General features: G+C 35.7%; 1 long non-coding RNA gene across 2 annotated transcripts in view; it reads right to left on the bottom strand.

Annotated features, from left to right (window-relative positions):
* The window catches only part of LOC103096711 (uncharacterized), a 40,316-nt gene that overhangs the window by 15,041 nt on the left and 11,004 nt on the right, over positions 1–14,271 (bottom strand). For both annotated transcript variants that reach the window (XR_001624469.2, XR_472057.3), the window contains 2 exons: positions 10,980–11,029; positions 3,826–3,881 (listed from right to left, as the gene is read on the bottom strand). This is a non-coding gene — a long non-coding RNA (uncharacterized LOC103096711). The remainder of the gene's footprint in view (positions 1–3,825; positions 3,882–10,979; positions 11,030–14,271) is intronic.

The following is a 14,271-nucleotide window of genomic DNA, read 5'->3' as shown; positions in this document are numbered from 1 at the left end:
ATGATAACTGCTTAGTCAAGATATCAGAAGCTCATTTTTTAAGACAGAAAGATGAGCAGAGGTCTAAAGGATTTCAAATGGGAACCCAGAATGATTTTGTGAAGATCGATTTAATGTAGAGTTAAGACCTAACTCCCCTTCCAATCTGAGCTGACTGGATTATCTTTCATCAGAAAGTCTGGTGTCCCAGCATGAACTTGCTTCCTCTTGTTATTCCAGTAAATGGATCTCTATTTTTCAAGCACTCAAAACATCTGAGGCCGTATACTGAATTTATTAAGTTATAATTTCAATGCTAAGAAAGCTTATTTTTTTCTCCCTCTTTGGTACAATAGACACAATGCAAGTAATAATTTTATAGCAGCCTAAGGTGATTAGGTTGACCAATTTCCAGTTTATTCATTATCAGAAATTCACTATTTTTCTCATAGTCACAAATTCTATTCAATTCAATTTTCCAAATCTATATTAAGCACATTTCACCTATGATGCACATTGGGGACAAAAAGACAAGAATCAAACAGTTCTTGCCCTCAAAGAACTTAAATTCTCTCAGAGCATTATAATATGTACACAAATAAGTAAATGCTACTGCTGTGTAAAGGAAATAGAAAGTAATTGAAGTAGTAGAGATCATTAAACAGAGGGAAGAGTGGGAAAGGTCCTACGTGGCACATGTGCTCTTTGGTTGGTCTAAATTATTATTGTTTTCATAGAATCAGGACCTTAGAAATCATCGTTTAATCCTTTCATTTTTTACTGATGAAGAAACTGAGGCTCCAAAAGATTAAGTGAATTAGCCAAAGTCTCATGACTAGTATCTATGTTCACTTTGTGTTACTTCCACTGACTCCCTCTCAGCTCCTAACTTTAATTTAATGTTCTCCTTAAACAAATTGTTGTTGTTAATATTGTTGTTCTTCAGGTATTTCAGTCCGGTCTGACTCTTTGTGAGTCCTTGGCAGAGACACTGGATGATTTGTAATTTCCTTCTCCAGTCCTGAACTCAGATCCTCCTGACTCCATGTCTATCTATCCATTAGCTGGCCTATAACAAAGTATAATGTGGCAAAGACAAAGGAATACTTTGGAAATGCGAATGTATAGAATGGCTAAACAAGTTGTGGCAAATAACTGTGATGAAATACATAAGAAATGACAGGCAGGTTGATTTGGGGGAAACCTGGAAAGACCTACATGAAATCATGAAGAGTGAAATGAGCAAAAGCCAAGAGAACATTATATACAGCAACAGAAATATTGTTTGGAAATGTCCACCTCCAGAGAATGGACCAATAAATAGAAATAAATAAGATCTAGTTTATATGTGCATGTTTCTTTTTGTCAAAAGGTGCTTTCTCTAATGGAGGAAGTAGAGGAAGGGAAGGAGTAAGCTGTGTATTTAAATGTAACAAACAAATTAATTAATTTTTAAAATAATATATCAAATGTGGCCCAGGCGTCTTGGCATACCCTGAAAGAGCATTTTCATTAGGCAGTAAGGAGAAGAGGAAGAGCCAATAGAAACTTTCTCTGGCTTGCTGGCACATTAGGTCCATGCTCTACACTCTCCAGTAACACTAGATATGTCTGAAAGGGGTGACTCCTTTCCTAATTATAGCCCATCACATTTCTGGCAAGAGTCAGGAGTCATCCTTCACTGGCAATCCTCTAATATGATTCTTACTTGTGTTTTGAGGAAACTATATATTTTATCTGGTGGACGTTAGGAAGAATGATGTATATGGAGACGCACTACCAAACTAGTTTGACTAAGACTGAGTGTGTAAAAGAATATACTATAAAATAAAATTGGAAATGTAGTTGGGAGTTATAATGTGGTGGTTGAGGATTGTGTGTTTCATCTTCAAGGCAGTAGGTAGCCAATTGAGATATTTGAATAAGGGAATGCCAGGAAAAAATATGCATGAGACATGATAAATCAACCCCAAAAAGCTAAAGGGATTGTCAGATGAGAAGAATCATGGACAGAAAAATGTGGAGGGAAGGAAAGGGTCCCACAATAACCAAGAGAAAATTAATGATCTAGCATAGGGAACTGAGAACAGATAAGCAGACAGGTGAGAGAACAAAAAGAAAAAAAAATCATTGAGGTTGAAGGAGCAGATAGTACTGAGGAGATAAGGATGGTTTATAGGGTTAAAAGCTACAAAAGACAGAGATGGGGCAACAAAATTAATATTTTTACTCATGGAAATTATTGGGATTGATCTAAACATAGTAATTATTCTAGGAACCCTAAAAGCTACTTTTCTTTCAAAGACTATTTCATAGAAGAGACAAGCAAAACTGACAAAGACAAATAAAATGAATGGTCCAATGTCCTACTTAATAGATATTGAAAGAATCTGCTAATTAAATAATTTTTAAATTACACACAGTTAATGGAGAAAACAAAGAGAATTTGCAGATGTATTTAGACAAAATAGTTTCAAGGAGCTTTCAATTTTTCATAATGTGAAAGGTTTCTGTTTACCACCATTACTACCTGCGTGACCTTGGTCAAGTCCTTTCAGCTTTATAAGTCTTATCCTCACCCATAAAATATGGGGGTGGAACTTAATGATTCTAGTTTTAAATTCTGGTGTATTACATGAGATATACAGCATAGAACAATACATTTTTAAAGGGGAAAAGATCCAAAGATCCAAATATCCAACAGGGACATCAGGGTTGAAGGTTTGGGTATGGGGAAGATGCCTTTCTACAAGGTATTTTGAAAGTTATTATCATATGTTGAGGCAGCGAGGTGTAACAGTTTAGAGGACTGAACTTGGAGTCAGGAAAACTGACTTCACAGTCAGCTTCTAGCATTTACTACTTGTATGACTTTTGAACAAGTCATTTAACCTCAACATGCATCTAGGCAACACCCTAGGACTTATCTACTACATAATCTATTAATGAGTTGAGATCTGCTTTAGTGGACAGAATGCCTGCCTTGGAAACTGAGGCAATGAGGATATCAAAGTTCTGCATATCACTATGTGTGAGTATATCTGCACATCACTTTTCTGCTCCTGCTAAGTCTAATCGTTAGCATGCTTTTCACAATGGAGCAGAAAGTACTGGATAAGCACCATAATTGCAGCCAAGAATGAGCAACAAGGGAAGATGGTAGCCCTGAAACACACACATCTAGCAACAGCTGTGAAGTTCACTGCAAAAATCAGCTGCCTCTCAGGGAGGTGAGTTTTACACACACACATGAAGAGATTGTGGCTTGCCAATTTTATTTGGAGAGCCCAGCCATCCATGTGTGATGGAATAAATTTGAGAGTCTCACCAATGTAGGAGATACACACAGGGAATGATGGACCAGAGATTTCAGTTAGCTTTCAAATTGATTTTCTCACACATGGATGACCATTCAGTTCAAATGAAGACAGAGAGAAACACAGTTTCCCTACAAATCTCGCCAAGAAGTGTTTGGTTTGGTTTCAGAGAATATCATTTTCTTTTAGCACCTCTGATTCCCTTGGGTTGATTTTGAAAGGAGTCTTCAGTTGTCTTAATTTTGACATTTCTATGTCACAGATCAGATGCAGAGATGCACGATGATGCTGGTTTCTCATGGAGCAATATGCCATCTGTATCTTAACTCACTAATGACCATAGGGAAATGCATCTGTAGCCAGGAATCCTGTGGCAAAATCCCATTAGGAGGGAACACCCTAGATGAAACAAGTGCATTAGAGGGAGAAGGGAATTTGTCAACAAAAATTGTTAGTAGGAACCAGTAAACAGGAGCTGGAGGTGATCCTTTCCTTTTCTCCAAGGAAGTTCAAAATGTGTTGTTCTTACCTTTATAACATTAGATGTTTTCTGTCACAGTACAGATGCCCATTACTGGTTAATTTCTGTTTTCAAAAAGTAAAACAAAATTGTTTGAAAATCACTTTTTTACTTGGGAAAAACAAACATAAAGAAAATGGACCTATCCATGGATTCATTATATATATATATATATGTATATGTATATGTATATACATGTATATATATACATATATATGTATATATACATTATGCATTTATACATATTTGATATGAAATATACTTGTTAAAGAATAGAACATTAATTACAGTTGGATCAGATCCAAGTAATGACTGGCTAAATTGTGATCAGCATAACTCTTTGGGAGAAGTTCAGAACAAACAAACCGTAAGCTCTCTACCTTAGTAAGTTGTTTGAGATCTTACAGTCATAAAACCAGATCTAGAAAGAACTACGGAGATGTTTTTGTCCAATACACTCCCTTTATAGTTGAGGAAACAGGTCCCAGAGGATTGAGGTACCATCCCAAAAGATACAATAATCATCAAAGATTGAATGGGAGCCACTGTCCTCAGACTGCAGAGACAATGCGTTTTCTTCTATCATATCTCACTATCTTCCTCAATATGAATAAAGTTCTGACAATTAAAAAGGAAGCTGCTAATATCTGTTATCAGTGAGAATGCTGTTTTGCCTTAAAAAACTGATAATTGCTATTGTAAAATATGAGAAATAAGGTGAGATACCCAGATGAGAAGTGTGATATATCCTTTGTTTTACTTGTTTCTCACCTCAATTTCATTATCATGGGCAACTCCCAGTGTAGAAGCTTCCTCCCCATTGCATTTTATTGAGAAGCTAAGTGATTTCTACATGGTCACATAAATCAGTGTGATAGGAAGCAGAATTTGAATTCAGTTCTTCTCAATGCCAAGGCTAATCTCTATACCAGAGGGATCAAATTCTAATAGAATTGAGCCACTGCTGGCCAAATATTGACTAAAAAACAAACAAACAAAAATAACATTATGTATATATATATATATATTGCATGTAAAGAGAGTTTTATACCTTTATTTTGTTAAACATGTATTAAAATTGAGTGAAAACTATGGGGTGGGGGGAAGTAAGCTCTATTCAGGGCTATCTTATTTGCTAGTATCCCTTAATGCTTGGTCAGACTTTGAAAGTCATTACTGTTCTCCCAGACAGAGGAGGAGGCTTAGTGTTCGTGACTTACTGTTTCTCAGGATCTTCAATAGCATTAACAATCTGATGCTCTAAACAGAGGTCAGATCAAACTAACCATGTCTGAATAACGATGGCATTAGGAATCTTTATTTCATTTGTCTTCAAAGTTCCTCACTTTTTCTCTTTCTTTTTCTGGAATGAATTGATATTTTTCTTAGGCAGAAGGTGATTATTTGAGACTTAGTCCTCAAGTATTGAAAGGAAGAAGCAACCAAGTGAGAGAGAAAGTGGGAGAGGAAAGAAGTAGAATGGGAAAGAAAGGAACAGAAAGGAAAGGAGAGAGGAAGGGAAGGGAAGGGAAGAGAAGGGAAGGGAAGGGAAGGGAAGGGAAGGGAAGGGAAGGGAAGGGAAGGGAAGGGAAGGGAAGGGAAGGGAAGGGAAGGGAAGGGAAGGGAAGGGAAAAGAAGGGAAGGGAAGAGAAGGGAAGGGAAGGCACAAACTGTTATTAAATACCAACTTTGTTCCAGAAACTGTGCTAAATTTTTTTTTTAATTATCTCATTGGATCCTCATGACAGCTACGGAAGGAAGATACTATTGTTATACTTAATTTACATTTGCACAATCCTAGGCACTGAGAGGTCAAATTATTTCCCAGGATTACATTACTAGTAATGTAATGTAGTCTAAACCAGATTTTGAACTCAGATCTTCCTGACTCTAAATGCAACAGTCTACCTACTTCTTCTAGAACCTCATCAAAGGAGAACATCTGAGATGGTTTGGGTTTTACTACCAAATCACTATTTAGCAATTAATAGAGGGATTTTGTATTCTGTACAATTTGAGTCAATTACATGTCTATAAAGCTGCTTGTTAATTCCACCATGTAGTCCTTGAAATATACATAAGTTATTCTAACATTTTTGCAGAAATGGGAAAGCAAGCACAGGGGACAGTAATTTTTTGGTATCTATTGCACTATATTTTTAAAGGAAAAATAATGTTTTATGAATTTGAAAACCTCTATTCTTTTCAACAACTTAATAACCAAATTCCCCAACATCCTCAAAAATATGCTGTTTCTGACATAAAGGTTCTTTTATATTTGGCCTAGACTAGACATCCTTCTCATTACTGTTTACATTAGTCCCACTTTTAATTTCCCTTGAAGATATTCAATCCTTCAATATTAGAGTTTATTTGTGAAAACTCTCTAAATATTGACTTAAAAATTATTTTGCCATAGGAATTTTGACAATTATTTTGAATTTTCCATCCCATTATTTTTTACATCCAGTTTCTTCATTAAATATTCTTAAAATAATTTGACTTAATTGAGTATCTCATCAGGTCGGGGGAGGGAGGACTAGTTTCTTTTCCCTTTCCTTCTCACTGTTTTATGAGACAATATTGTTATAATTCTCCAGTCTTTTCTGCTAAAAGATTTTCCAAATGCCTTTATATTTAAAGTCTTGCCTTCCATATTCATTTGCTAAGGTCTACAGTTTTGATTTAGTTATTTTCCTCTAAGTAGTTTCTCTGTTCTTTTTTGTCCTCCTTATCAAGACTGATTTTTTCTTTTAAATTTTCTTATGCAATGGTAATAATATCTGTCAATATCCATTCTTTTGTACATTTCCCATCATCTTATAGAAATGTTATCATTAGAATCATCATCAAAAGCATTATTATAATTGTTAGATAAAGTAAGTATTATCTCAAATGCATTATATATCTCCTTCCTCTATTCATTCTTTCTTTTGATTTAGTTCTGATTTGCATATTTGTTATTGAAAATCAGTCATGACTATTAACAGTCACCAAATTCGTAAATGACTCCAACATAGGTCATTGCTCATTTGCTGACCATGAAAACCAATTTCATTGTTAAAAATAATAATGGTTAGTATGTGTATGTCACTTTAGGGTCTGCAAAGTACTTTACATATATTATATCATCCATCCTAACAATCCCCTGAGAGGTCAGAGCTATGAATGTCCTTGTTTTGTAAATAACGAAGCTGAAACTAAAAGAGATTTAGATTAGCCCACAGCCCCACAGTTAGTATCTCAGGCAGGATTTGAATTCAGGTCTTCCTGACCCTAACCCCAGGGTTCTATTTTGAACAACTCCCAGACTACTATCAAAAGAAAATATTCATAATATAGATTTGAGATTTCTCTGTAGTCTCCAGATCTTTGGCCCCTTTTATGTCTTACTTCTAGGGCATGTGTTCTCATGTTTTTTCACTTTTGCACTGAAATGCATATCTCCAGAATGAATGAATGAATGAATGAAATCATCTACATTAAAATATATGATTGTTTTAATTTGGAAGGTCTGATCAAATTTGTGCTCGAATATCTCTACCTACTCATCACCTATAATGAGCATTAGTCCATGTTTCATTGGTTGCATTAGCCTTTGTTACTTTCCTCTCTAAGAAGGACCTGAGTCATCCTTGAATATCAAGTTTGATATGCTTCCATTCCTCCACTCTTTGACCATGAGTCAAACATCTCACACTTAGTGTACCAAAAAGTTCATGTTCTTGGACCATCTAAAAGCTGTGATTTTTAGCACTTTTTGCCTCTTCTTCTATAACTCAGCCATAGTAACTGCTAAAGTAGAAAAAAGGTCATGTAGCATTAAAGGCTGATTTGGATTTTTTTTTTGTTTCTAGGGTTACCAAGACCAAAAAATAGCTTCACCAAGTAACTGGCCAGCCAGTATATTGGTAGAATCCTACTGCTTGACCAAGATGGTCTTTGGCCAACAGATTCATTATGTATCTAGGTCTGTCTTTGAAACTTGGCCAAGATGGCATAACCTCTCAAAACTTGCACTTTCTTGACACAGATTCAAGGAACCCAAGGCTATGTCCACGGTACAATGAAATATTAGATTAGGATTTATGAACTCAGGTGACAAGAAATGCTGAAATTTGGGGAACATTTTGGAAACCTCCATTTTTTGTGAAATGCAGAAATGATAAGGTTTTGGATGTCCTTGTTGTCTTATCAAATGTCTCTTTCTTCTGGCACTGCCTTGCAAATATTCTTTCTTTTCCTATATAAGCCAGTTCATCTAGCAGCTATACAAAAACTAATTAAACAGAAGTTATGGATTTTCCTTAATGATAAGAAGTTATTGTGAAGGAAAGAGGATGCTGTGTATCCTGCCAGATTCAAGTCTGTGAAATCAAGATGCACCAGACAGAGTTAGGTCTAATTCCTAGCAATATTCACCTTACTCAAGCCTAAAATTCTTAAGAGTGGGGTTTCTATTCTAATCTCCTCTCATGCACATACTACAGTTCTGAACATTTAAACACTTAGTTCCCTGGGTACTGACAAGGTCAGGGTAGAAGTAGTTAGTGGCACACGAGATAGAAAGTTGGGTCTGAAGTTAGAAAGACTAGTTAAAATTCCGTCTTGGATATTTTTCTAGTTGTATTACCCTAGCAAGTCATTGTTTGGCTCAGTTTCCTCAACTATAAAATATGGATCATAATAGTAACTACCTTGCAGGGTTGTGGTACAGATCAAATGAGATAATATTCATAAAAACTACTTAGCCCATTGCCTGGCACATAACAGATACTATACAATATTTATTGCTTTTCCCCTTCCCTTTTCTCTTCATGATCAATAATTATATATCTTCATTAGCATATGGAATTTCCTATGCCAATGAATTCACAACCCTGGACCACCATCTTTCCTTACAAAAAAGTGATTTGGAATGAAGGGGAAACAATCTTATAGTCTAAAAGATATGAATTCAAGTCTAGCCTATGACATAGCCTGCCTGTGATATATATCATGGCAAAGTCACATCACCTTTCACTGAGCCAGGTGATGCTCTAAGACTATAAATTTCATATTTTCATTTGGTAGAGAGACCAGTGAAATCATAGATTAACATCCCTTTACAAATTACATATACATATTTGAAATGTATATAATTAATGGCATTCCTATTATAGACAGCTTTATCCATTTTACTTCTACAGTAATAAGCTATACTTCTAAGGCAAATATATACATATATATATCATGTGTATAATATATATTTCTTATCTTTAAAAAGTATCATATTTTTAAAATCTACCTTGAAGTCAAATCAAATAAAGATGTAGGGAAAGAGTTTTATTTTAATTTGCTATTTTTGTAATAAATAACCTAAACCTGCTTGTGCTTCATAGAATATCAAGTGATCTGTATCTTCTGTTCAATTATGGTAATATGGGTTGACTCCTGTGGAATAAACAAGACTCATTCTTTTCCTTTTGTCTCAGACATTTTTAATCTAATTCCAGGAGTAGTGAAACTGTGGGAATCACAAACAGATACGGGCTTAGTTTCTTAATGGGAGTTAGATCTCATGAGATGAGGTTTTGATTTCCCACCTGGCTCCCAAAGAGAAAAAGAAAGGCAGACAGAGAGAGAAGGGAACTCAGCATGTAAATGGGAGGCAATCCTTCAGGAGAGCTATTCATTTCATGCATCAAAAATATCAGCCCCATGAATGTTGCCAGATCTTGCCAAAAAAGTAAAATCCATATTCATTTATTTGCCTTTTGACTCTAATTCCAGTGTTCCAAAGGGTTCAACAGATGCTAGTCACTGAGCTTTTGCTGTAGCCAGTAACAAGAGTGACAAAATCACATAGAAGTTGTTCAATTATTTTTTTAATGGAACATTTCATTTTCTTATGTATTAGAGTGAAAAATTGGAAAGGCATCCTTTCATGCCTTACATTAAATTGTCACCAGCAAAAAAAAAAATTAAAATTGGTTAAATATTTAACATGATAAGTGTAGGAATTTGATATGTGATTCTGCTGAGGCTTAGACATTGGATTCATTCTTGTCCATTAGAAAGCAAAGGACAATTTGTTTCATAAAGAGCCAGCAATCCAAAGATCTCCATATTGCTTCTGAAAGACTTGCTCAATAAGGCATCCAATCAGCCTTCTATTTATGCAGCACTTTTGCAGTTTTCAAAGTGCTGTACAAACTTTATTGCATTTCATTTTCTAAAAACCTCAAAAGTTGAGTAACATTACTATTACCATTTTACAGAAGAGGAAATCAAGGCTGGTCGAGGTAAAGTAACTTACCCAAAATCACAGAGCTAATAAAGATATGAGAAAGGATTTGAATGTCTTCTTAATAATAATTCTAATTTTCTAGACAGTGTACTATAATAAATTTTCCAGACTTCTCCTTGCCAGTGCCTCAGATTTATACCCCAAAAGTTATCTTAGAATCTTGGATTCCTGCCCTGCTCACCATCTCTTTGGATCTCTGTGTCTATCTGTCTGTCTGTCTCTGACTCTGTCTCTGTCTCTTTCTCATTCTCTATTTCTCTCTCTCTTTCTCTCTCTTTTTCTCTTTCTCTCTTATTTTCTCTCTCAGCCTATCTCATTTTGCTGATTAAGGAATTGAGGATCATGAGATTAACAACTCCTTCTTAGTCACACAGACAGCAAGGGGCAGAGACTGAAGATTTGAAGGTCAGGTTCTTGATTCAAAATCCAGTCACAAGTCTGAAGGTTCTGTTTATTATACCACTGTCTTCTACCTCATTCAATGCACTCACAATTACAGAGCTATTCCCCTTAGAAACAAAACAAAACAAACAAATAAACAAAAATAAACTTACCTTCTGTCTTAAAATCAATCCTGTATATTGGTTCCAAGGCAGAGGACCAGTAAAAGTTAAGCAATGGGGACCAAGTAACTTACCTAGGGTCACTCAGCCATGAAGTATCTGAGGTCAGATTTGAACCCAAGACCTCTCCAAGCCAGGTCTTGCTTCTTATCCACTAAGCCACCTTGCTGCCCCACCACCTATTCCCCTTTTGAATTTGAGCTTGCCTACAGTATAGTTAAACATGTTCTTTTGTTCTTTTGATGGTCCTTCATACTCATTGCAATCATTGGTTTCCTCTGGGTTTAGTGCTCTTATCATTATTCTTATACCTGTGTCCATTCTTAGTTATCTGATTTCACTTTCATCTTCTCGATTGTCTCTGAAAAATATAAGATGATAGATTAATCTACACCAATTTTCTTGGGGCACTTTCTTTCTTTCCCATCAAGATCATTTGCATTTTAATTTTTTTTTCATTTCATAATTTAGTTATTGAATTCTATTCATCTGAAGCAGAAATGCTCAAGCTGAGGACAAATGCATGACCTGCTCAAATGAAGGGAGTACCATGAGATGAAAATGATAGACCTAGAAGAGTTTAAAGGTACTAACCAAATTACTCTGCCGCTTGTACCTCATGGTCATATTCTGACATACCAATTATTTCATATAAAACTTCAAGATGAACAAAGTGATATTTTGCCAGATTTCTGAAGAAATCCCCATGACTTTAAAAGAATACATATCCTTTGATCCAGCAATACCTCTACTAGGTTTGTATCCCAAAGAGAAAAAATGGGAAAAGTTGTTTGTACAAAAATATTTATAGCTGCACTTTTTGTGCTGGCAAAAAATTGGAAAATTAGGGAGTATCCCTGGATTGGGGAATGGTTGAACAAATTGTGGTGTATGGTGGTGATGAAATACTATTGGGCTATAAGGAATGATGAACAGGATGATGTCAGAGAGAACTGGAAAGACCTTCATGAATTGACGCAGAGTGAAATAAGCAGAGCCAGGAGACCATTGTATACATTAACTGAAACATTGTGGAATGATCAAATATGATAGACTTTGCTACCAAAAGCAATGCAATGATCCAAGACAATGCTGAGGCACTTTAGGAGAAAAAAATGCTCTTCACATCTGGAGAAAGAACCATAGGAGTAGAAATGCAGATGAAAACATATGATTTATCACTTGTTTATATGGATATGATTTAGGGTTTTGGTTGTATAAGATTATTCTCTTTAAAAATTAATAATATGGAAATAGGATTTGAGTGATAATATGTGTATAACACAATGAAATAGCTTGTCAACTGGGTGGGGGAGAGGGGAGGAAGACAATAAGAATCATGTAACCATGGGAAAAAACTTTAAAAAGAAAGAAGGGCAGCTGGGTAGCTCAGTGGATTGAGAGTCAGGCCTAGAGATTGGAGGTCCTAGGTTCAAATCTGGCCTCAGACACTTCCCAGCTGTGTGACTCTGGACAAGTCACTTAATCTCCATTGCCTAGCCCTTACCACTCTTCTGCCTTGGAGTCAATATTGACTCCAAGACAGAAGATAAGGGTTTAAAGGAAGGAAGGAAGGAAGGAAGGAAGGAAGGAAGGAAGGAAGGAAGGAAGGAAGGAAGGAAGGAAGGAAGGAAGGAAGGAAGGAAGGAAGGAAGGAAGGAAGGAAGGAAGGAAGGAAGGAAGGAAGAAAAAGAAAGAAAGCCTCATGGTACATTGTGTGTAAGGTATCACACCTTCATAATTGCCCCTCCCCCTTGATTTCCCACAATCATTAAGCAAGATGTATGATTTAAGAAACATGTATGATTTAAGAAACAAAAAAAATTAAGATTAATGAATGGCATAGATAAAGAGACTTGATTTTCTATAACTGAATAGGCTTTCCACACTGTGTACTTCATCACCATCACCACCATGAAAAAATATCCAAGTCTCTTTTTGTTTGACCTTTTAAAATTTCAAAAACTTGAAGGGAGACCCAAAGATTGCTAATCATCAACCAATCTCAGCCAAGCCTCTAAAACATCATGGAATCTACCATTAGTAAGATGGATGATAGAAGGTGAAAATCAGTAGCTGATCGGAGAGAGGTACCATTTACTCCTTTGATGATGGATGAAAGCTATTTCTTTGTTAACAGTTATCTTCCTTTATTGTCATGCAGGTACTGCAGGTGGGAACCAACTCCAATTTTTTTTTCCACTTTGCTCAAGTGAACAGACATCTATTCTACTGTGGATGGATTGCTTCAGGAACTACTCCAAGTCTCTTAAAATTGTGCTTCTAATAAGTATGTTGTAAAATCTTTCCATGCAATTCCAGACTCGTTGTAAAGATTGAATCTTACCTTGAGGGTAGCTTTGAAAATTTCCTTCTGGGTGGTCATGTAATCTTTCTAGTGGGAAAAGTCCTAGCGTGAGAGGGAAAGGCTATAGCAAAGTAGGCTCTGCCACTAGTTATATGACTTGAGGATGCTCACCCAATCTCTTTGCATCTCTGGTACCCTTTCTACTATCTTTAATGAGTTACTGTAAAATAAAATGATATCAGGTTCTACAGAGAAAAAAATTTAACCTAACTTTGGCACTTCAAATCAAGCTGTATTTAAATATCTACTATGTCTAACATTATTTTGTGTTTATTTTGTTTTCTGAGGTCAACCTATGATTTTATTGGCATAGGAAGCTCCTAGTAAATAACATCTTCTCCCAACGAAGATCAGCATCTTTTTCTGCATTTTATAGTCTTAGAGATTTGCCTTGGATAGTGAGAACTTAAATGAACTGCTAAGAGTCACAGAGATAGTATTCATCACAGATAGGTTTTGAACCCAAGTCTTCTGCATTGTGAGTCCAGTCTTTTAACTAAAACTCCACACTGCTTCTTATATTTGCTTTTATAAATACAACCAATTCATAAATGTTCCACATGAAATATTGTAATATATGTGTGTGTGTTCATATATTAAGTGATGATAAGTCTGAGAGAGAGATGAAGAAGAGGAAAAGCTTGAGGTCTAAATATTGCAGCTATGTATTATGGCAGCATAATGGGTAGAGCACTACACCTAGAATCAGGGTGATAGGAGTTCAAATCCAGACTTAGACATTTAGTAGCTGTGATATCATTTCAAATGTCTGCCTCAAGTTCCTCATCTACAAAATGCAGACAATAACAGCACCTACTCCCAGTGTTGTTGTGAAGATAAATGAGATGATATTTATAAAGCACTATGCAGATTTTAAAGCATTGGATTAGTAGTAGTTCAGGTAATAGAGAGATAGGTAGGTAAGCAGACAGACCTAGAACCTAGCACAGTGCCTGGAATATAGTAGACATTATTAAAAATTTATATGTATTTAAAAAAAAACCTTACCTTCTGCCTTAGGATCAATACTAAGAATTAGTTTCAAGACAGAAGAGTGATAAGGGCTAGGCAATGTGGGGTTGCATGACTTGCTCAGGGTCACACAGCTAAGAAGTATCTGAAGTATCAGATTTGAATCCAAGACCTCCCATCTCTAAGGATGGCTCTCAATCCACTTAGTCACCTACTTGCCATTGAATGTAGTAGACATTTTATAAAATCTTATTAAATTTAAT

The sequence above is a fragment of the Monodelphis domestica genome, chromosome 8 (genome assembly GCF_027887165.1).
Source record: "Monodelphis domestica isolate mMonDom1 chromosome 8, mMonDom1.pri, whole genome shotgun sequence".
Classification (NCBI taxonomy): Eukaryota; Metazoa; Chordata; class Mammalia; order Didelphimorphia; family Didelphidae; genus Monodelphis; species Monodelphis domestica.
The sequence above is the reverse complement of the archived record's forward strand: the minus strand, read 5'-3'. Positions and strand labels throughout refer to the sequence as shown.